This window comes from Lipotes vexillifer, unplaced genomic scaffold, assembly GCF_000442215.2.
Source record: "Lipotes vexillifer unplaced genomic scaffold, Lipotes_vexillifer_v1.1 scaffold1699, whole genome shotgun sequence".
Lineage (NCBI taxonomy): Eukaryota > Metazoa > Chordata > Mammalia > Artiodactyla > Lipotidae > Lipotes > Lipotes vexillifer.
This window is the reverse complement of record NW_006796961.1, coordinates 475,235-499,564: the sequence shown is the minus strand read 5'-3', so window position 1 is coordinate 499,564 and position 24,330 is coordinate 475,235.

The window sequence follows — 24,330 nt, the reverse complement described above, 5'->3', positions numbered from 1 at the left end:
CCTCTTCCCCACCAGGTGCGCTGGAGGCAAGTCCCAGGGGCCAGGGGAGGAGGGTGAAGGGCGCAGGGCCGGGGGAGGAGTCCGGGGTGAGGGGACGAAGTGGGGGTGAAGGGAGAGAGCTGAGCGTGTCCGACTTGGGGGCTGCTGAAACGGGGGGGAGAAAAAAAGCCATGGGGTGGTTGGAGGAGTCAGGTAAGGAGCAGAAGGCGATGGTTGGCTGAGTGCTTGGGAGAGAGGAGGGGGGAGGAGGGAAAGCTGAGGGGTCTGGCGGAGGGCGGGGGTGAGGGGTGGAGGTGGGGGACTACCGAGGGCGTAGAGCACAGTTCGTGGAGGGAAGACAGGTGAGGAGTCAGGGAGAGTCCTGGACGTGAAGGACGTGACTGGGGGACATTTGGACAGTGCATGGGTGGCTGGGATAGTGGGGGGTGGGCCTGGCCTGTGAGAAATTAAGGATCCCAGGGAAAGGGCCCTGCATTTTGCCAGCCATTGCTGGTATAGACTGTGGGGGGGACGGGCGAGGAGGGTAGTTTCTCAGGCCTTGACCCCTAGGGCCAGCAATGGGGAATGGGCTTCTGAGGAGTGATGTGTGCATGTCAAGCCCCACCTAGGAACCCACCTTGCTTCTGCAACCTGGCAGGAGGGCTCTCTCTCTTCTTCATGCCCCATGGCCAGTACTCACTGTGCATTGAGTTGGGTGGTGGGCAGATGAAGGAGACAGATGCAGTCCTGCTTGACTGGGAACTGGTAAGGAATCCACGATGTGAGGGATGGAAGACAGTTAGGGGCTGTGGGAGAGTTCAAGCTGGAAGCGCTACCCAGCGGTGGGGGGGGGGGTGCTCAGAGAAGGTTGCCCTGGGGAAGTGACCTGTAAGCAGACAGCAGGAGCCCACCAGCTGAACATAGAAGACCCTGGTGGTCTGGGCAGAGAGGAGGTTCTGAGGATGTTGCCAAGAAAAATGCCAGCAGGGTCCAGGCTGCAGTAGGGCAGGAGGAAGGTAAAAGGTGATTGCCGAACTTGCATGAGCCCAGGACAGGGGCCTCAATGCCAGATGCTGACAAGGGAAGAAAACCAGAAATGGGGCAGGTGTGAGGCAGCAAGGAGGGAGGGTGACAGCTGTGGGGAGCTGGATATGCACCCCCTTTTAAGCCGGCAGCCGCTTGCTACTACTCAGCTTCAGCTGAGAGCTACTACATGGCTCGGAATTGACAGAATAGATTCTTCAAGAGAGAAGTCAGGGGTATTGTGCAAAATTCCCTGAGCTTTAACTCTCACAGACTGATCTACTAATTGCTGTCAATTGCTCTGACCCAGCAATTCCATTCTTGGGTTTATTCTCAATGGGAATGGGAGCTTCTGCCACCAAAAGTCACATACATGAATGTTCATAGCAGATTCATTCGTCATCGCCAGATGCTGGACACCAGCCATGTGACCATCGACTGGTAAATGGAAAATTAATTGGTGTATACTCATTCAATGGAATATGGTGCAGCAATGAAAAAGAACAAAGTATGGGGACTTCCTTGGTGGTCCAGTGGTAAAGAATCCACCTTACAATGCAGGGGATGCAGGTTCCATCCCTGGTGAGGGAACTAAGATCCCACATGCCGCGGGGCAGCTAAGCCCGTGTGCCACAACTACTGAGCTTGGGCACCTCAACTAGAGCCCGCGTGCCGCAAACTACAGAGCCCACGCACTCTGGAACCCACGCACCACAACTACAGAGCCCACACGCCCCGGAGCCTGCGCACCACAACTAAAGAGAAAACCCACATGCCACAACTAGAGAGAAGCCCACGCACCACAATGAAGAGCCCACACGCCACAACAAAAGATCCCACATGCCTCAACGAAGATCCCGCATGCTGCAACTAAGACCTGACGCAGCCAAAAAGAAAAGAACAAGGTATGAACTCATACACAGCCCTGTGCATGATGCACATGACACAAATAGGGTTCACTGCATGATCACATTCCTGTGACGCTCAAGGATGGGCAGAAGTAATCCGTGGAGTCGGGGGAGCCCAGTGTCTCCTAGCTTTGGACCACTGACATTTGGGGCTGGATGATTCTTTGTTGTAGGGGATCTATCCTGTGCATTGGAGGATGTTGAGAAGCATCCCTGGCCTCTCCCCACTAGATGCCAGTAGCATGTGCCTAGTTGAGATAAATGTCCCTTGTGGGACGGCACAATCACCTTCAGGTGAGGACACTGGGCAATTGATATTTTGAGGCAAGGCGCTCACCCAAAAGTGGCCTTGGGGAGCTCTCGAGGGACTGGCAAATTCTATATCTTAAGCTATGGTGGTGATCAGGGTGGAACATATTTTTAAAATTCACAGAACTGTATTTTAGAAGTATGTGCTTCCCAATAAAAGAGTGAAGCCTACAACATGAATGACCCTCAAAAACATGATGCTGAGTGAGAAAAGCCAGACACAAAAGGCCACAGATTACATGACTCCATTTATATCAAATGTCCAGAAGAGGCAAATCCATAGAGACAGAAAACAGATTAGTGGTTGCGGGGGGGTGGGGGTGAAGGGAGGGGGTAATGGAAAGTGGCTGCTAATGGGTCCGGGGTTTCCTTTGGGGTGATAGGAATGTTCTGGAACTAGATACTGGTGATAGTTGCACAACACTTGAATATACAAAAATGCACTGAAGTGTACACTTTAAATGGTTAATCTTAGGTGAATTTTACCTCAAAAAGAAATTATATTTTTTAAAAAAGCGTTAACCCAAACAGGCTGAACAGAACTGGTCCCTGGGCCAGCTTGGCCATTTTGCAATGGAGGGAGGGGATGGTAGGAAAGTGAGGTAACAGCTTCTGTCCAGAGAAAGTGCAGAGCAGGAGCTTTGGGCCTTCTTGGCAAGGGGAGGGCTGCAGCAAAAAGTATGTCTCGGCTCAGGGGAGCAGTCTCTCTTAACCCAACCTGTCAGCCCTGGAAAGAAATTGCAGGCAGGTCAGAGGCCAGCCTGTGAACTGTTGAAGGGAATGCAGAGTTCTGACACGTGGAAGAGAAATGACAACCTCTCAGCTCAGCCTGACGCCACAGAGGGCTGATAAACCCCCACCACAGTACTTGCGGGGTGGGGGATGTTCTCTTCGAGCTGGGGGGCAGATGGGGGCTCACCCCAGCTCTTCGGCAGCTCACAGAGGAGCAGACTTCCTGAGAGCTCAGCCTGCATTGGAAACAGAGGGCCATTGGGTGACATTTGGACCTATGCGCCCCGTAGGTGGGTCTGGGGGTGGGGGAGGGAACCACCCACTGTGAGCCAGTGGCTGGAGGCCAGGGGCCAGGGGCTGGGCCTCCAGGCTCTGAGTCTCCACTGACTTCAAAAAACTGAATGAGGGCTTCCCTGGTGGCGCAGTGGTTGAGAGTCCGCCTGCCAATGCAGGGGACATGGGTTCGTGCCCCGGTCTGGGAAGATCCCACATGCCGCAGAGCAGCTGGGCCCGTGAGCCATGGCCGCTGAGCCTGCGCGTCCGGAGCCTGTGCTCCGCAACGGGAGAGGCCACAACAGTGAGAGGCCCGTGTACCGCAAAAAAAAAAAAAAAAAAAAAAAAAAAAAAAAAAACTGAATGAGTGAAGAGAGAAAGCAAGCAAGCTAAGGGCTCCAGAAGCTGTTGGGACCTGGCTGGTGGGCCAAATGGCGGCCCCCACAAGATATGTCCACCTAGAACCTGGGACAGTGAGCTTATTTGAACACAGTGCCTTTGCAGATATAATTAAGGCTTTTTTTTTTTTTTTTTTTTTTTTTTTTTTTTGTGGTACACGGGCCTCTCACTGTTGTGGCCTCTCCCGTTGCGGAGCACAGGCTCCGGACGCACAGGCTCAGCGGCCATGGCTCACGGCCCCAGCTGCTCTGCGGCATGTGGGATCTTCCCGGACCGGGGCACGAACCCGCGTCCCCTGCATCGGCAGGCGGACTCTCAACCACTGCGCCACCAGGGAAGCCCTAATTAAGGCTCTTTTGATGAGACGATCCTGGTTAGGGTGAGTCCTAAGTCCAATGATAAGTATCCTTAGAAGAGAGGGGGCAAAGACCATGTGAGAAGGCCATGTGAAGACAGAGGCAGAGATTGGAGTGATACAGCCACAAGTCAAGAACCACCAGAAGCTGTAAGAAGCAAGGAAGCATCTTCCCTTAGAACCTGTGGAGGGAGCATCACCTGGCTGACATCTTGATTTCAACTCTGGTCTTCAGAACAGTGAGAGAATAAATTCCTTATTTTAAGCCACCCTGTTTATGGTCTTTTGTTACAGCAGCCCTAGGGAACTAATACTGGCCCTGATATTCAATTCTCTGAACATTTACGAAGCCCCTGGAAGGCCTTGTGGTACAGTGGGGAAGGCAAACATTTGAATAGATCACTCCAATATATATATATAGTTTTTTGGCCACGCGGTGAGGCTTGCGGGATCTTAGTTCCCCGACCAGGGATTGAACCCAGGCCATGGAGGTGAAAGCACCGAGTCCTAACCACTGGACCACCAGGGAATTCCTGGGATCACTGTTAATAGAGGAGAGCATGGAGGGATGCACATCCCATAGGGTGGAGGACTGCCTGGGAACTCTGCAGCAGAGGTGACAACAGAGAGCTGGTGACAACACACGTCTATAGAGGACAGCAGGTAATATAAACATACTGAGCAGCCAGGTCAGGAAGACTACTGCATCAGCAGTAGCACAGGTGACCTTCAGTTCAGTGATGGGGGGCAATAAGGAGTGGTGAGGACTGTGGCAAAGAAGAATAATAATTGCTAACATTTATCAGCACTTGCTAAGCCCTCTCCTTACACAGTATTAACTCATTTACCCTTGCATCAACTCTAGAGGCAGGTATTATCCCCATTTACCAGGTGGGTTAACTGAGGCGTAGAGGCTGTATCACAGGGCCCTGGGCAGGAAACAAATGGTGCATTCAAACTGGGTAATTTGATCAGAGTTCAACGAAGGGACGAATTTATAAAGCATGGACAGATGTAGGGAACCACAAGGAATAATGCCACACCTTGGGCTAGTAAAGGGGGGAGGGTTAGCACACCTAGGTCTGAGAGGCAAGGGGAGGGAGCAGTTGCCATAAGCCGGAAATACCACAGGCTGCGTGGATGGGGAAAACCCGTGACCTCGAGTGACAGGGACACAGGTGGTCCACAGAGGACACAGGTGGTCCACAGAGGCCACAGGGTGAGGGACTAAACTGAGGGACAAATATGTCTCTCTTCCCCCCCGCCCGCACCACAAGGGTCCTCGTGGGCTGAATCCAACCTGAGCCAGAGGACCCAGAAGCCTGTTGGGGTCCACACAGCCCAGCCTCCCAGGAAACCAAGCTAGGTGGAGAAGCCAGGAGAATTGCTTCAGGTGGGCAAGCAGAAGATTCCAGAACAGGAAGGTTGAGTGATTCCGTCTGGGTCCAGAGTCCCCTTAACTACTCACCACATGAGAGCTGGCAAACCTGTGCTGTCTCCTCGGTGTGGGGCTGCCCTTACTGAGCGCTGCCTCTTGCGCTGGGCGTGTGGCCTCAGCTTCACAGAGGCTGCGTCTTTTGATGGAAAGCCAGGAACACAGGTTTTTATGCAACAATCGCCTGATATTTAAAAGGTGGCGACTCGTTACAATTTTTAAGAACCTTGCATGGGCCAAACAAATCACATCGGTGGGCTGGATTGGGCTCTGGGTGTCAAACTCCCAGTTTCAAAAGGTGGACACAGACAGGGCAAGGTATCCAGATGTGGAAATGTTCAGAGGTAGCCATGCAAAGCATCATGGGTGAGATAGGGACCACGGATCATCCAGCGGATTTGACTAGAAAGTGCCTGGGTCCCGGGCTGGTGCAGGGTGTTAGGATGAAACTGAACAGGTGTTTTGGGTCTAGATTGGGAGGGGCCATTAGAGCCACGCTAACAGGTTTCAACTTTGAAGGAGAGAAGCCACTGATGGCTTTTAAACGGCCGAATGACTCAGTCATGCTCGCATCACCCCCCCACCCCAACGCTGGCTGTGCATCAGGCTTTCTTTGGGGGTGGAAGTACCGTGGATCCACAAATGAGTGAAAGAAATGAAAGAGCGCCCTCCTTTGAGTGTGCTCACAGCTTGGCGGGGAGGGCAGACGCTTAAATGGTAACGTCAGAACATGACGCACCGGGTAATGGTGGGTTAGCCCATGTCTGCGTATATTTGACCAACTGCTGTGCGTTCCGCCATGGGGGTGAAGGGACAGGACATGGTACTGCTTTCGAGGAAAGAGGCAATGGATGAGGGAGGAAATAAAAGGAGAAGAAAATCCCAGGTGGTGATAAGAAAATGTAAAAATTAAAAGAAGGTGATTGGGGGAAGGGGCTCAGATCAAGCGGCCCACCGACCCATGTGGCACCACAGGAAGTGGGCAGAAGGACAGGGCATCCTGGCTGGGTCCCAAGCCCCCCCTTGGCCCCTGGGGCCCAGCAGCCTGGCCCGCCTACTCCCAGAGTCGCCCGCATCACACCAAGAACATACCCAGGGCTGACATGGATTCCTGACTCCGAGCCCGAGCAGGGGGAGAGAGGGGACGAGAAACACCCGTCTGTTCTCCCTCTGACGTAACGCGATTCTTCACCCAGCGCTTAAACCCGGCGCTTCTCCTCTGGGCAGCCAGCCGCGGTGATGCGATATAAATCGCTGCAAATGGGTTTTCCCAGCCGGTCGCCGTGTTGTTTTAATAATGGTTTATTTTCTGCCCGGGAGAGGAAAATATTCCGTCGAGAAATTGGGGTCTGGGTGATAATTTTGTGTGTGTGTGTGCATGTGCGCCTGGTGTCCCCCTCACCCCAGAGAAGATTCCAGAACATCCACTGAGATACCAAGTCACTTCTTGGGTTGGGTGATACCCAGAGCATCCCCCTCACCTGGACAAAGGAATTCCTCCAGCAACCTGGGCCCATTTACTGAGCACCTGCTGTGTGTGTGCCATACCTGAGCTAGGTGTAAGGCACATGGTGGTCTCCCAGGCCTGGCCTCCCCAGGCCCACATTCTAGAACAGGGGGAGAGATTGACATTTAAAAATAATTGTGCAAAACTATGGGACTTCCCTGGTGATGCAGTGGTTAAGAATCTGCCTGCCAATGCAGGGGACATGGGTTCCGAGCCCTGGTCCAGGAAGATCCCACATGCCGCAGAGCAACTAAGCCCATGTGCCACAACTACTTAGACCGTGCACCGCAACTACTGAGCCCAAGTGCTGCAACTACTGAAGCCTGTGTGCCTAGAGCCTGTGCTCTGCAACAAGAGAAGCTACCGCAATGAGAAGCCACTGCAATGAGAAGCCCGTGCACTGCAATGAAGACCTAACGCAACCAAAAATAAATAAATAAATAAATAATAAAAAAGCAGTAATTGTGCAAAACTACGTAATTACAATCATGGAAACTGTTCAGGAGAGAGTGAGTGTTGTGATGGAATCGCTAACAGGATTTTTGGCAAAACTAAGGCCCCCCCCCCACCCACTGAGGAAGAGACCCTTAAGCTGAAACTTGGAGGACAGATGAACAGAGTTGCAGGCGTGAAGGCCATCCAGGTTGGGGGAACTTCCTTGGTAAACATCTTTTCTTTTTTTTTTTTTTTTGGCCCTGCCACGTGGCATGTGGGATCTTAGTTCCCTGACCAGGGATCAAAACAGCCCCCTGCAGTGCTGCAGTGGAAGCTCTAGAGCACAGTAGTTGTGGTGCACGGGCTTAGTTGCTCCACAGCATGTGGGATCTTCCTGGACCAGGGATTGAACCCGTGTCCCCTGCATTGGCAGGCAGATTCTTAACCACTGCACCACCAGGGAAGTCCTCCCCTGGGCAAACACCTTGAGGCTTGAAAGAACATGGTGCAGGCTCAGACCTAGGAGAAAAGTCATGGGGTCCAGTGTAATTTAGGGCTAGGTAGGTGCCGAGGAATGGTGTGTATCAGTGGCCAGAGACTTGGGAGCTTTCACCCTGTTTCTGGACAGAGAGGTTTTCTCCTGTATTGAGATGTAGCCATGACTGTCCTGTGCATATTCAAACTTTAGTCTCAAGGCCAGTGACGGTCCTTGTTTTGCTGATTTAGAAACAGCAGCTGTGGGAGGCCATGTGGATTGTTAACGTCACCCCCTCATCCCTCCCCATCCCCAATCCTGTTCCTTTCCTTCCTGTAGTGGGTTGAATGGTGACCCCCCCCCCAAAAGATATGTCCACATTCCTACTGCAGAACCTGCAGATGTGAACTTATTTGGAAAGGGGGTCATTGCAGTTATCATTAAATTAAGAATCTTAAAATGAGATCATCCTGGGTTAGGATGAGGTCTAATCCTTAGAAGAGAAGAGAAAGGGAGACACAAACATAGGGGGAAAGGCCATGTGAAGTTGGAGGCAGAGGTTGGAGTGATACAGTCACACGCCAAGGGACACCTGGAGCCATCGGAAGCTGGTCAGGGCAAAGAATAGGTTTTCCCCTAGGGACTCCAGAGGGTTGCCTTGATTTTGGCCTGATGACACTGATTTTGGATTTCTGGCCTCCAGAACTGTGAGGAAATACATTTCTGTGAGTTTTCTGGTTTTGTTTTTGTTTTCTATTGTATTTAAGCCACCCAGATCTGGCTATTTGTTACAGCAGCCACAGGAAACTAATACATTCTCGGTCCCCAGCAAAGCCTTCCAAGAGCTGTCTCTCGTTCCCGGCTCTAGATCCTCTTCTCTGATCCCCTCTCCATCCCACTCCAGTTGGGCTTTTGTCCCTGCCCAGCCAGGGAAAGGGCTCCATCCTGCCAAATTCAGGGATCTTTTCTCAGCCTCCAGGACGGTATGCTTCTTGAGCTCCCCTTCCACCTCCCCGACTGCCCCTGCTCAGTCTCTCCTGCTGATTCCTCCTCATCCCCTGTCCTTAATATTGGAGAGACAGCCATGAGCTTGCCCTCTTCTTTCCCGTGTCTACAATCAGCTCCCTGGTGATCTTGACCAGTTTTGAGGATTTAAATGCCACTTATATCTGACAATGTTATCTTCCAATGACAGCTCCAGCTTGGGCCTCTCCACTGCCTTCAGCTGCCCCCCTGGGTGTCTCCCCTTGGAAAGCCGGTGGGTATGCCCAAGTATCACGTCCGAAACAGACCCGAAACTTGACCCCTCCACTCACCCCAGACCTGCACCTCTCCTGTCTTCCCCAGCTCAGTTAATTGCAGCACCGCTGTTCTCCATTAGTCTAATGGGTGGAATAATGCCCCCCTCCAATTCACGTTCACCTGGAACCTCAGAATGTGACCTTATTCTTTGCAGATGTCATCAGCCAAGGATCTTGAGATGATAGATATTGGATCTAGGCTGGGCTCTAAATCCAATGATAGGTGTCCTTCTAAGAGGAGGAAAGGACACACAGAGAAGATGGAGGCAGAGATTGGAGCGATGCAGCTACAAGCCGACGAAATCCAAGGATGGCTCACAGCCACCGGAAGCCAGGAGAGAGGCAAGGAAGGATTCTCCCCTACAGCCTTCAGAGGGAGCACAGCCCTGCCCACACCTTGATTTTGGACTTCTGGCCTCCAGAACTGTGAGACAATATACTTCTGTTGTCTTAAGCCACCAAGTTTGTGGTAATTTATTACAGTAGCCCTAGGAAATGAACACAGTTGTGTTCTCCAGAATGAGCTCTGAGACACCTTGATTCGAATGCAAGTGATTTACCTGGAAGGCAACCGCAGGAAGCACCGGCAGCGGAGAGGGGAGGGGAGACAAAGGAGGGAGGGCACCCAGCAAAGAGTGTATCCATTTGCAGGTTATACTGGGACACTTAGGGCTTAATTCCCCCCCTGAGACCTGTGGGGCACACACCTCAGAGTCATCTCATGTGAAGGATGAGCGAGCTGGGTTATGTTCATTGGTTGAAGTATGCTAGCAGGGGAATGGATCCTCCAGAAAGTCTGGTTACCCCCAGGCAGGTCTGAGCTGCCTCTGCAGCCAGAGAGAGTTGTCAGGCAAAGGGTTGCAGGTGCCGGCGATATGGAGCCATTGGACTGACGTGCATAGTGCGGTCCCTAAATGGCTCCCATCAATCTCCACCCTTGTGTGATTCCTTCTCCTTGGGTATGCGTGGGACTCTATGACTTGTTTCTAACCAACAGAATGTGGCTAAGGTGGGAATTCCCTGGTGATCCAGTGGTTAAGACTTTGCCTTGCAATGCAGGGGTACGGGTTCCATCCCTGGTCGGGGAGCTAAGTTCCCACATGCCTGGTGGCCAAAAAACCAAAAACTTAAAACAGAAGCAATATTGTAACAAATTCAGTAAAGACTTTAAAAATGGGCCACATCAAAAAAAAAAAAAATCTTAAAGAAGGAAAGACAAAAAGAATGTGGCAAAGCTGGTGGGATATCCCTTCCAAGATTAGGTTACAAAATGTCAGTGACTTCCATTTTAGGTATCTTCTCACTCTCCCTCTCTTGCTGGCTCTGAGGAAAGCCATCTCCATGTTGTGACCTGCCCTACGGAGAGGCCCACATGGCAAGGAGCTAAAGGAGGCCGCCTCTGACCAATAGTCCGTGAGGGCCTGAATCCTGCCAACAGCGAGTGAGCTTGGAAGTGGATCCTCCCCATTCAATCCTTCAGACAAGACCATAGACCCGGCCGCCATCTTGGTTGCAGCTCTGTGAGAGCTGTGGGACCCCTGTGGGACCTCTGTGAGCCAGAGGGACCTAGCTAAGCCACACCTGGATTCCTGAGTCACAGAAACTGTGAAATAATAAGTGCACGTTGTTTTAGGCCACTAGGTTTGGGGATAATTTGTTACATTGTGATGCTGCGTGCCAGAGGGACATGAGGGAAGGCACATAAACACTGACTGGTAAACCATCCACTTGATTGCTCTAGACTTCTCCCTTACTCTCACCTCTTACATCCAGTCCATTAGCAAACTCTGTCAACTCCAACTCCAAAATCTATCTTGAATCCATAGACTTTTCTCCACCTGTACTGCCACCAGCTCATGCCAAGCTATCCTTGTCTCTCACTTTCATCAAAGCCTCTCATCCCCACCAGTCTCCATCCAGCTGATTTGCTACAGCCAGAGAGGCTTTTGTATTATAAATCAGATCCTGGAACACAGTGGGTGCTCAGTAATGATGGAGTTAAGTTAGGTGTCTAGTCAGGCTATCAAGGTCTCTCATATCCCCCCAATCAGCCCTTTCCCCTTCCTGTACCTACATAAGGGAGGGAATGACATAAGGGGAGAGTTCTTAGCCCACCAGTGCTGAACTTCTGGCCCTGGGGGCAGCTTGCTGGCCTCATATCTTCCTCCATGCACACACTCAGCCAATGCTGTCCACCCATGCATGGGACCAATACACATTAAGCACTTACTGTGCATCTGACTTCTGAGTATCTGATAGGCATGATCTCATTTAATCCTTGAAATGAGCCAGAGAAATCCTGAGAAAGAACAAAGCCAGAGGTATCACATGTCCTGATTTCAAACTATATTACAAAGCAACAGGAATCAAAACAGTATGGTCCTGGCATTAAAAAAAGACACGTAGACCAATGGAACAGAATTGAGAGCCCGGAAATAAACCCATGCATATGTGGTCAACTACTATTTGATAAGGGAGCCAAGAAGAGTCAGTGCAGAAAAGACAGTCTCTTCAATAAATGGTGCTGGAAAAATAGGATATTCACATGCAAAAGAATGAAACTAGACCCTTCTCTTACATCACTGGTAAAAATGAACTCAAAATGGATTAAAGACTTAATCCTTCATAAACACACTGCTGCATATAAAATAGGTAACTAATAAGGGCCTACTATATAGCATAGGGAACTCTACTTAATACTCTATAATGACCTATATGGGAAAAGAATCTAAAAAAGAGTGGATATATTTATGACTCATTCACTTTGCTGTACAGTGGAAATTAACACAACACTGTAAAGCAGCTATACTCCAATAAAAATTTTTGAAAAAGACTTAATCCTTGAAATGGCCCTACCAAGTAGGACTGCCATTGTTCTTCATTTTACAGTTAGAGAAACTAAGGCACAGAGCAACAAAGCCATTTACCTACAAGTGACTCAGCCAGTCCCAGGCAGGACTGGGATTTGGACCCAGGCATTTTCAACACCAGCATTGGGGTCTTCATTGAGACCCATGTGTGAATTCTCTTGCTTTCAACCAGAGGAGCATTTCTGAGTGCCCAGGCACCTAAGTGGGTTTACACCCCTTGTTTTTTTCTTTCTTTCTTTCTTTCTTTTTTGTCCGCGCTGTACAGCATGCAGGATCTTAGTTCCCCCACCAGGGATTGAACCACTGCATTGGGAGCACATGCCCCCTGTATTGGGGAGCACGGAGTCTTAGCCACTGGACTGCTAGGGAAGTTCTACACCCCTTGGTTTTGTCCAGAAGATGGTTCTGTCATGCTGGGCTGCATTGATGAAAGGGCCATTTCTTGCCCTCAGGGAGGTTCCTGACTTGCTGGGGAGACAAAGGCATCTATAATCTTAAATCCACAGGAATGAGAGCAACCACCTAAACCTGCACTGAGGGCACCCTGGGATGTGTTAATTCTGCCTAGGGAGATTCTGGAAGGCTGGAAGGACGTTGCAGCATGTGGAATGATGCTATGCCCATGGGCGGAGGACCCTTGTTATCCATCTTTGTGCCCTGAGCCTGCAGAGAGTGCTAAACATACCCAGGAGTGGGCAACTTGCTCCAAGTCATGGAGCTGAAAGCCTGAGTGAGCCTCCTGCATTGTATCCTGCTGTTTTCGACTCTTGCATTCATTTCCTAGGGCTGCCATCACACAGTACCACAAACTGGGGGTTTAAAGTAATGGAAATGTATTGTCTCACAGTTCTGGAGGCCAGAAGTCTGAAATCAAGGTGTCGGCAGAGCTCCACTCCCCCTGAAGTTTCTAGGGGAGGATCCTTCCCTGCCTCTGCCAGCTTCTGGTGGTTGCTAGCCATCCTTGGTGTTCCCTGGCTTGCAGATGCATCACTACAGTCTGTGTCCATCACTACGTGGCGTTCTCCTGTCATGTATCTGTATCTCTTTTCTTAGAATAATTTATTTATTTATTGGCCGCACCGCGCATCTTGTGGGATCTTGGTTCCCCAGCCAGGGATCTAACCCGGGCCCTTGGTGGTGAGAGCACGGAGTCCTAACCACTGGACTGCCAGGAATTCCCTAAATTTATAATCCAGTCATATTGGGTTAAGGTCCTACCCTACAGTATGATGTCATCCTAACTAAATACATCAGTAACAACCCTCTTTCCAAATAAAGTCACATTCTGAGGTACTCGTGGTTAGGACCATAACATATCTTTTTGGGAGGGGACACAATTCACCTTGTAACACTCTCCCTCCCTTATAGACTGTCTCTTGTCACCTCTTCCTGGACTGTACAGGGGCCCAGTTAAATGCATCCACTTTCCCTTTTTTGTTTTTTATGCTCCCGCACCTGAGCCTCAATCTATACTTTGTTAATGTAAAAAAATATTAATAAACATCTACCCTGGGGCTTCCCTGGTGGCGCAGTGGTTGAGAGTCCGCCTGCCGATGCAGGGGACACGGGCTCATGCCCTGGTCCGAGAAGATCCCACATGCCGCGGAGCGGCTGGGCCCGTGAGCCATGGCCACTGAGCCTGCGCGTCTGGAGCCTGTGCTCCGCAACGGGAGAGGCCACAGCAGTGAGAGGCCCACGTACCGCAAAAAAAAAAAAAAAAAAAAAAATCTACCCTATCCTGAGCATTTTTGGAAATCCAGAAAAATTCAATATTATCATTTGGGAATGCATTGGGCTGCAAGTATCAAAATACCTGAGCTGCAGTGGCTTAAACAAAAAGCCTCACCAAACAATCTGGATTTTGGTGCCTGGTGCTGTTGGAAACCAGCAGCTAGACGGCATCAAGGCCAGCGTCATGGTCACCTAGATATCCCTCTATATCAGTTGTGTGATCCTCACCCCAGCCAGTTGCTGTTTTTATCCCCATTTTATAGATAAAGCAACTGAGGCTCAAATAACAAGCTCACCCTTCCCTGAACCCCCCAGCCAACTTCTGCTTGGGTCTCATTGGCCAGAAATGTGTCATTCAGCCACACTTCTGGCCAGTGAGAAGCAACGGAGGCTGGGTAGCAAGTATAGAGCAAGGCAGATAGCCAATCAACTAGCGAATACTCTGTTAGCAAAGGAAGAAAGCAAGAGTGTTGGAGGTAATAAGATGTGTCTCCCACAATTCCCCCTGCCTCTAGACCTAGATCAATTATATTGCATACCCTCTAAGTACTAGGCATTATGTTGTAGACTCACTGTGAACTATTGCTAAAAATAGTAACAGTAGCACTTATTTCATGGAATCCTCAACATCTGTGAAGTACATGCTATTATCATCCCATTTTATAGATGAGAAAACTGAGGCTCGGACAGGTCCAGTAGAACCTCATTTATTCATTCATTTAACAAACAATTATTGAGCATCTATTATGTACCAGGCCATTTGGGCAATGAGAATACAGCAGTGAATAAAACAAATACTGCCCCCTGAAGTATTGGCCCTCAGAAGGGCTTACATTCTAGTCAGGGGTGAGGATGAGAAGGAAGAAGAGAAGGTACCCAGAAATAATAGAAACAATATTACTTTGGGAATAACACCTAGTGTGGGCCAGGCACTTTTCTGAAGGTTTCCCATTTACCAAGTTGCTTATCCATCCCAACAGCTGTATGAGGCAGGTTTTATTACTATCCCCATTATATAAATGAGGGAACTGAGGCTCAGAGAAGTTAAATAATATGCCTAAGGTCACACAGCCAGTAACTGTGAAGCCAGGATTTGAACCAAGGCCCTTGGGTTCCAGAGCCTAAGCTAAGTAATATAATGTCAGGTGGCGATAAAACAGGTGATGGTAAACAACTTGGTGATGGCTAAGTGGCTAGGGAAGGTCATTCTGAGGAGGTGACATACTAGCAGAGATGTGACTAAAGGAAGGAGGGAGCTGTGGGGATGGATATCTAGAAGGAACAGCCAGTGGAAGCCCAGAGGTAGGAGCATGCTGGGTGTGTTTGGCGTTCAGTGAGGGATTGGTGTGGCTGCAACAGGCCACACAGGGCAACAGGCCTAGGGATTCTTGTACCCACTTTGCACGTATGACCTTTCAGCAGCATAAAAGTCTCGTGACATAGATTTTTGTAACTGTCCTCACTTGACAGATGGGGAAACTGAGGCTCTGAGCAGTTAACCAATCTGCCCTGGGAGACATATGGCCAGAAAGAGGTGAGGCCTGGATCTGAACCCAGGCAGCTTGACTCCATTGCCCAACCCCATGGGAAACAGTAGGGAGCAAGTGCCAGCAGGCTGGGAGGCTGCCTGGAGGAGGTGGATATCACCAGGACCTAGAGGGATTGGAGCAGCAGGGAGTGGGGAAGGGAGGGTCCTGTACGAAGACCCTCATGGAACATGGCACCTGAATCCATCCCTGGGGGCAGTTCTTCAAGGACGGATTTCCATGCACAGCCCTGACTTGGGTTCCCCCAGACAGGCTCTGCTTAAAGAAAAGGCAGCTGCAAGAGCTTCATTAGTGCCTCGGAAGTCCCAGGAGCACGCGGAGGGGAGAGTCGGGGAGAGGGGGGATGAAAAGGGCTGCAGAAGGGAGCCATCCTAATTTTGGCACACCTGGCAGGGGGCACAGGGACACTTAAAAGGAAGGACCTGGGGCCGGCTGGGCAGGCCCCATCATTGTTCCAGCTGGATCTGCCGTCTGGGCTTCAAATGCAAAACCAGAGTAAAGTGGGGTGGTGGCGCCAGTGGCCTCTGCTCCTCCTTTAACAGACCAAAGGACCCTGGCGGCTTAGCTCTTTTTCCTAATTTAAAGATATTTTCAGGCGTTTGAGAGCTCCCCTATGGTGAAGCATGAAGGTTGGAATGGGGGGAGGGGGCGATGAAACTCTCAGCGTGCTTGCCAGGGAGGATGGGGAGTAGGCCAGGAGGAGGGGGCACTGAGGGTGGGACCCTTGGGAGGTAAGGAGATCTACAGTGTTCTTGGCTCTCTTCTGCCTCAGTTTCCCCTCTCTGGAACCTCGGCATGCCTCTCCAGAGGGTAGGACATTTATAGATGTACCCAAACATCCTGCTAAGGAAAGGGGGGCTCTTTGGGGTCAACCCTGGAGACCCTGAGTTGGGGGACACTGGGGATATTGCCCCATGCCAGCCCCTGGGCAGGGCAGGGTGCCCAGAGAGAGACGGATGGAGTAGGTTTGTTCCCTCTCAGTTTGGCACCCCTGGTACCAGGACAGGAAAGAGAGTAGGGAGCCAGGCCAATGGGGTGCAGCCACCTCCATGGGGGAGCTCCTTGGCTCATGTCCACGGGGGTGGCGCATGTGTGTGGGGGGGTGTATGTGCACCGGAACCAGGAAAGAGCCAGCGAGGGGCGGGGCCGGAGGGCGGGGTGGAGCCCAGCAACAACTTGGGGGTGGGGTGTCCCTTCCCTCCTGTCCAGGCTCCCCTGACTGCCTTTTTTCTCCCATTTTCTTTCTCTCCGTCCTTCCCTCGCCCCTCCCACTCCAGCCCGCCTCCCTCCCTGGACCCCCTGTCCTCCCTCTACCCCCATCCCTGGCTTGCTCTCCTGCCTCCCTAGGTGCCACCTCGTTGGGCTCCCTTTCTCTTGCCTCCTCCGGGTTCCCAGCCATCACCCCCCCCCCCCCCTCCTCCCTCTGACTGGCTCCCGCCCTCCCTTAGTTCTCCCAGCCTCCCAGCCCCCTCTTCCCTCCCTCTTTCTCTCTCTCCCCTTCCTTCCTTCACCCCAGCCTCTCTTCCCACATTCCCCAGCCGGAGAGAGGGCCGCACTTCCCCCTCCCCGGGCCGACTGGCTCGGCTCCGCGCCCGCCGCCATCTTGCAGGCTGCCGGGGAGGGAGCCGCGAGCGTGCAATCGAAACAATTCATCTTTTATGAAGCGCTCCCCGCCCCTCCGCCTGGAAATCTTACATTAGCGCGGCATTGATTTCCCCCGGCATAGAGGGGCCTCGCGCGCTCCCCCACCCAGGGGCTCGAGGGCCGGGAGGGACTTGCAGAGCGGAGGGGGTCATCCCGGGGGTGGCGGGTAGTCATCGCTCTGGACCGAGAGCCCTGCAGTTGGAACCCTCCCACCCACACCCCCAAATCCCGGGGCTCTGAGGGGCAGTCCCCGCAGGTGGGCTCGCTCGGTCATGGGGGACGCCGGGGACCCGGCAGCTGGCCTCGGGCTTTGGTTCCCAGAAGAAGGGGCTCCTGGGCTTCTAGTAATTCCTGGACTGAGGGAGCCCAACAGAGCCCCTCATCGACCTTGGCATTGGCCAGAAAGGGCTGAGAAAACCCTCGGTTGCCCCTGGAGCCCGCTCTCTGCGGCCAAGCCAACCAAGTCGTCTGGGACACATGCCCGCCTCGAAGAACCCGCTGTGGCTCCTCCTCCCCTCCCGGCCCTGTTTCCTTCCCCTGTTCTCTTTCATCTTGCCACCTCCCTCCCATCCTTTCCAGTTCCCGCCTACCTCCTCCTCTCTCTTCCACTCCCGGTGCCCCCCTGCTGATTGCTTCCCCCCACCCCTTCCCTTCTGGCTAATGGCTCGGTGGCTGGCGGCTCCGCGGCTGCTTCCGGGGGAGTTGAGTTTGCAGCCAGAGGAGATGCTGGAGCTATTGGGGGTGGGGGAATTATACACATAAATCTGGGATAATGAAGGTGGTGCAGCCTCAGATCCTAAGCCCACCCCCACCCACCATCCCTTCCCACTTAAGGACCAGCCAGGGCTTCCAGGCTCTCCTGAGGTCCCATGGCCCCTGTCATCTCTCTGAATGGGCTACACTACACTGGGTATACGGGGTCCAGGCTAGTTCGGGACACCTCTGATATGTCTCCCCACTGGGTCTCAGTTCAATTTGCAGCTTGTCACTTGCCAGCTGTGCAGTCCAGGGGCAAGCAGGGACCAACATAAGGACAGGTGGATTTTCTGGGTCTGAGGACCCCTCCTCCTAATACCCCACCAGCACCCTGGATCCCCACCTCTCTAGGTGACCTGAGGTCACACTGCCCACAACCTGACATCTTTCATATAATTGAAAAGTCAGACTTGGATTTTCTTGCCCATTCCCCATTTCTGAGCTGTGTGACCTTGGGCAAGTCACTTAACCTCTCAGATTCTGTTCCCTCTAAGTTGAGGACGATAACAACCATCTTCAAATAGAACCTTCACCCACTTCTTCCCACTTCTGTGGCCCCCACCCTGGTCCTGCCCCCATCAGGATTACTTGGATTATCGCGGTTGCCTCTGCCTTGGGCTCCCTTCTTCTGCCTTCACCCCATCAGGACTGAGTAATCAGGACGCGCAGTCCATTCCCATCACTCTTAGATTCAATCCAAATCCCTCACTCAGCCTTTTCTGGATCCCTCTCCCATTGCTTACTCCACTGAGCCTTTGCACCAGCTGTTCCCCCCTCTGGGAACACCCTTCCCCCTAGATCTCACATGGCTGGTTCCACCTCCTTTTTCAAGGCCCGGCCCTGTGTCACCTCCATGGGATCTTCCCCACCACCTCTAGTTGCTCTCCATCCACCACTTTTCCAGCACTCTCCACCCTCTGATAGTGCCTTGTTTTTGTCTTTTCATGTTTACAGTCTGCCTTACCACTTCCCACTGGAACACAATCTCTTTTTAGACCCTGACTCTGGTTCTCAGTGTGTCCCACAATATCTGGCATCTACTCGATTTTCAAATATGTGTTGAATAAGTGAGTTAAATAAATAAGAATGTTGTGACTGTGTAAGGGTAAGACAGATGTAAAGTCCTTGACATGTCTCAGGTATTCAATAAACCAGAGCACCTGCCTTCTTCATGAGGATGGAACCAGAAAAGGATAATCTGTGGCTATTTGCTCTTGTGGTCACTCCCAGCCTAAAACCTGGGGAGAATATTTGGAGTAGGACATATTCCCCCAGAAGGAAGATATTTGCCATAGGTATATCTGATGAAGGACTCATATCCAGAATATATAAAGAGCACATACAAATCAATAAGAAAAAGAAAACCAAATTGATAAAATGATAGAAGACTTGGACAGTTATCAAAATGGCCAATAAACACATGGAAAAATGCTCAGTGTCATCAGTCGTCACAGGAATGTAAATAAAACCACAAGGAAATATCACATTCACCAGAATGGCTAAAATGAAAGACTGCTGATACTAAGTGTTGACAGGATGTGGAGCAAGTGGAACTTTTATACACTGCTGGTGGGAATGTAAAATGATACAGCCACTTTGGAAAACCAGCAGTATTTCCTAAAACTACACATACACCTGCAAACAATTCAAACATCCATCAACAGTAGAGTAAATAAACAAACTGTGAGTAATCTCTACAATGGAATACTACACAACAAAGAAAAAGATCAGTCTAATAATACTTGCAACTGCAAGAATGATTCCCACACGTTTAATGTAACATGAAAGACACCAGACAAAGAAGAGGACACATGGTATGGCTCCATTTATATGAAGTTCTAGGACAGGCAAAACTAATCTGTGATGACAGTCAGATTGGGGAATATTGACTTCCAGGAAAGGGCGTGAGGGAACTTTCTGGAAGGATGAACCTGATCTGGGTGGCAGATACACAGGTATATACACGTGTAAATTTCACTGAGCTGAAACTTAAAATCTGAGCACTTTACCTATGCAAATTATCCCTCATTCAAAGGGGGTGGGGGGAAGGAAAACAGAGAAGAAAAACGTCCCCTAGAGCTATATGTGACCCATATGCTGGGTGAATCCTGACACTTCCCTCCTCAGACATTTCACAACAGTCTTCTAGTGTGGACAAAAGTTGGAAAATTTAAGCAGTGGCTCCAGATAGAGGAGGGAGGTCCAATGGGGGGAGCGCCCCTCCCCCATGTCCTGGGACTTGGACCTCTAGTCTCTACCGGCCCTGGGGAATGGGTGGTCCAGTCTGAATGCAAGAGGATGCTCTTGAGGTCTCTTTTCTACCCCTCAACCTCTTCTAGCCCAAGCCGTGGGTCCAGGCAATTCCTGTACCAGAAACTGCTATTGAATCTGGTTGCTGTGGCAACGGGGCCCGAGAGGCCCCAGGAACCCACTGCTTTGCCTTGTTGCGTGGGGAGCTTTTCCCCCTTAAAAGTGAAATGGGAGTGTGGAGAGAGGGAACCCCCTTCTTCTGATCTTGAAAAAGACGCTTCTCCCATAAGCTTTGCCACAAACCTCTCCCTGATTTGGAGAGGAGGGTCTGAGTGGAACACAGACAACGGTTAAGAAAGGAGAGGGAGGCATACACCTCTCCCTGGGTTATACCAGCCCCCTCCTGGGTCCCAGAAAAGCCCGAGAAAATACAGTCTTTCTCCAGCTCTGACTTTTCCCGTTTTTTCACTCATTTTTTCCCCGGGACGTGTGGGGTGGCAGGTAGAAAGAGCACTGCATTTGGAGTCAGAAGGAAGGTCAAGGGTCCAGCAGCCTCACTGTGTGGCCTCAGCTCATTCCTTAACCTTTCTGTTTCCTCTTTCACAAAACCGAATCTATAATTCCTACTTTATAGCGTTATTGTGAGGACTTAAATGGATTAACACGCGAAAAGCGATTAAACAACTTCTAGCACACAACTGTCACTCAATACATCTATTACTGTTTTTATGTTGCAGGTCCTGGGACAATCACTTTTACGTGTAATGATGTATGTAACCGTCCCGGCAGCTTTGTGGGAGAGCCATGATCATACCCATTTCATGGATTAGGGAACTGATGTTTGAGCTCCCTTGAAGATGAGGGCATTCTCCAGACTCCCAGTAATCCTGGACCCTTGAACCACCCAATCCTTCAGCTGTAAAATGGGCCCGTGGCTCCCCAGTGAGGGTACGGAGAAGGGCTGCCTGCCCTCTGCCTGTATACATTAAGAGAGTCACAGCTGCTTCAGGACGTATGTCCCCAAAAGTCACAATGGCTTTCTGATTCTGTCTCTCCCTCTTTTACAATCCATGGGGCATGCGGAGTTGGATAAGGTAGTTTCCGTGTGGCCTTCAAGACCCACTTTCACCCTCCTCCTTCCAGCTTGGAGTGCTGGGGTGGATCGGGGGCTCCCTGGTCCTCTGGCTTCAAGTGGGTTCAGCCACTAGGAGGCACTGGTAGGCGATGGAGTATGGAGGGGAGTGGAGTCAGCTCTGAGCCTGTCCTGCAAACTGGTCACTCCCCTGACCAGAACCGCTGCTCCCAGGGGTGGTGATGGCTCCCCAACCTCACAGGGCCCCACGTTGCATGGATGAGCTTTTCCTACAGCTTCCTTAATCTTTATAACAGACCTCAAGCCAGGTACCTAAACTGCAGAGTTTGCTTCCCATGGGGACCCTAACCAAAAAGACTTCTTCCTCTTACCTATATTTAGGGAGACTTTTTAAATATTTAGCTTTTTTTTTTTTAAAGTTCCACTGTAATTTTATTTTTTTATTTTATTTTATTTTTAAAAAATATTTATTTATTTATTTGTTTGCGCCGGGTCTTAGTTGCGGCAGGTGGGCTCCTTAGTTGAGGCTTGCTGGCTCCTTAGTTGTGGCGTGCAAACTCTTAGTTGCAGCATGCATGTGGGATCTAGTTCCCTGACCGGGGAGTGAGCCCGGGCCCCTGGTGTTGGGAGCACGGAGTCCTAACTACTGCGCCACCAGGGAAGTCCCTTTTTTTTTTCTTATTACAGGCAGGAAGCACACTCAGTGTGTACCAGAAGACAATAAGTTTTGCCCACATTTACGGCCTTGAGGAAATCACTGTTGATCTTTAGGTGTTTATCCTTCTAATCTTTCTCAGGACAGGACTTTGGGTCAGACAGAGCCGGGCCTGAGTCCCAGCCTGATCACTACATGCTGTGTGATCTTGGGCAAGTTTCTTAACTTCTCTGAGCTTCCATTTCGTCCTGTATACATGGCGTTATCATAGTACACGCTTCATTGGATTGCTGGGAGTTACAAATGCCCAGGAGTTGATAGTTGTTACCTCTCATTACATATAGCAATGTTATAGGTAGTTTTTCAAATACCCATTCAGGCTTTCTATAGATAACAGGATCTCAGCCCTCCTTTCTGCGGCGGAAACAAGTTCTGGCCTCGTTCTGTAGTTCTCAAACCTCAGAAGTTTGTTGCTAGGCGGCCATGCTTTTTGAGATCTTATGTAGGTTTTTATAGTTTTCCCGTTGGTCTCCTCAAAAATTCAAGCTAATATTCAAGATTTTTGAGCATAGGCACCATGCTAGATGCTTGACAAACATAATTTTTTGTAACCCTCATAATAACCCATCTTACAGAAGGAGGAATCCAGACACAGCTAGTGAGCGGTAGAGGCAGGATTTCTCCCATCTCTTGCTTTCATCACTGTTGGTTTGTCCACCTTGAGTAGCTTCCTATGCTCATTTAACATAACCAATTATTACAGTAGTTATTATTGTGTCTAAATTACGAGTAAATAGGCTATAAGTCAGGGCCACAACCATCAGTTCAACTCAACTCCACAAAAATATATTGACCACATGCCAGACCTTATGATTCTCAAGAAAAGATTAATGGGATCCCCATCTTCTTGGAGCTTATAGACCTTCTTGGTCATGTGCTTTGGTCGATGCGTGGACTCTGTGGTATGTGCTTCATTGCATAGATACTTTTTCCTTGCATTTAGATGCTCAGTTGAGTTCCAGATGGTTAAAGGTGCCAGTAAAACGACTGGGGACAATATGGTGGTGTTATTGGTGTTACCTTGTCTAGGAGTCTGGGCAGGTCAGGGGGTGGGGAGAAAGCAAAAGAAACTGTCGCCCAGAAGGGTGGGGCCCCAAGCTTTGTCCCCCAAAGGCCTGGATTTGAATCCCAGATTCATCATTTACTTGTGATGTGACCTTGGACAAGCTCCTTCACTTTTCTGTGCCTCAGTTTCTCCATCTGAAAAGTAGACCCCATGATAGTGACTGCCTCCCAGAATTGGCATCAGAGCTGAGAAGCTAACTAAAGCTTCTGACAGCCAGCGGCACACAGCAAGCGCTCAGTAAAGGATAGCAGCGACTACTCCAGGGATCCCTCCAGACTCCCTGGGGGAGTGGCTGGATGGAGGACCCAGATTCTGAATGCACAGGGCTGGTGTGGAGGAGGAAAGAGGGAGCTAGGACTCCAGCCCCAGCTTGGGGGGGTGCTGCTGAGGACGGGGTGGCGGGGGTGGGGGGAAGGTGCTCTGGCCCAACCCCTGCAAGCCTGTGAATCACCTCTCAGGGTCACGGATCTTCATCCAGCGCTCTGTGTCCTGTTCTCATCTAATCTCTCAGCAGGCGGGCGGGTCTCCAAATCCTCCTTTACTCTCCTTTCCTGCCCTTTCTGGGCAGGGAGGCCCCAGGCAGGGTTTAGCTCTCAGGAATGAAGGCTGGGAACCTGCTACGCTTTGTGGGGGGTGGGCTCCTCGCTTCCCCTGTAACACAAGAGGGGCAGTGTGTTGTGTACCCCCGGACATCCCCCTGAGGAGGGCAGGCTGGCACTTCTTTCCCTCTGCCTGCCAGCATGCCAGGGCACTGCCCATTTCTCTCCCCCATCTGGAAATCCACCAATGGATTTGACTACAAAACCGGGTAAATGGCCCCTCCTGGCCAGGCCAGTCGTGGCCTCCCACCGTCCCCATTGGGGCTGGAGGAGGATTTGGGAGCTGGCAAGCTGCACTGCTGCACTGCTTTGCAGGCTGCCTCGCCTGGGGCCTGGCTGGGCTCTGCTGGTATAATTAGGTCTTGTCCGAGGAGGGCACCTGGGCTTTCACTGGAGTTGCCAGTGCTTTTCAGGCCCTTGGGCGACGCTGATCATTCAGGGGGCTCCCTGGGTGCCTGGGAGGCCTCAGCTCCCACCTTGGAAGAGAGCTCCCGTTGGGTGATAGGAAAACCAGGAAGGAGCTCTGCAGGGCTGCCTGCTCTCGTGGGCTGAGTCGAGGGGGAAGTTTGCTTGTGGGAGGCTGGTGGGATGTGCGGTGAGCTAGTCGGGGGCACAGGGGCAGCCTCAGAGAGGCAGCCTGGTGACGTTTTTACAAGCTCTGAAAACAGAGCAGCCTGGATTTGAATTCTGCCTCTGTCACTTTCTGCTGGGAGACCCTGAGCAGGTGACCATCGCTCAGGGCCTGTTCCCTCACCTGTTATTTGTCGCCTCCTCTGTTTGGGTCGACACCTGCGTGAGTGAAAGGGCCTGGTCCCGAGTTAGTCAGGAGAGAAGGCTATCAGGGGACTTCCCTGGTGGTCCAATGGTTAAGAATCCACCTGCCAATGCAGGGGACAAGGGTTCGAGCCCTGGTCTGGGAAGATCCCAC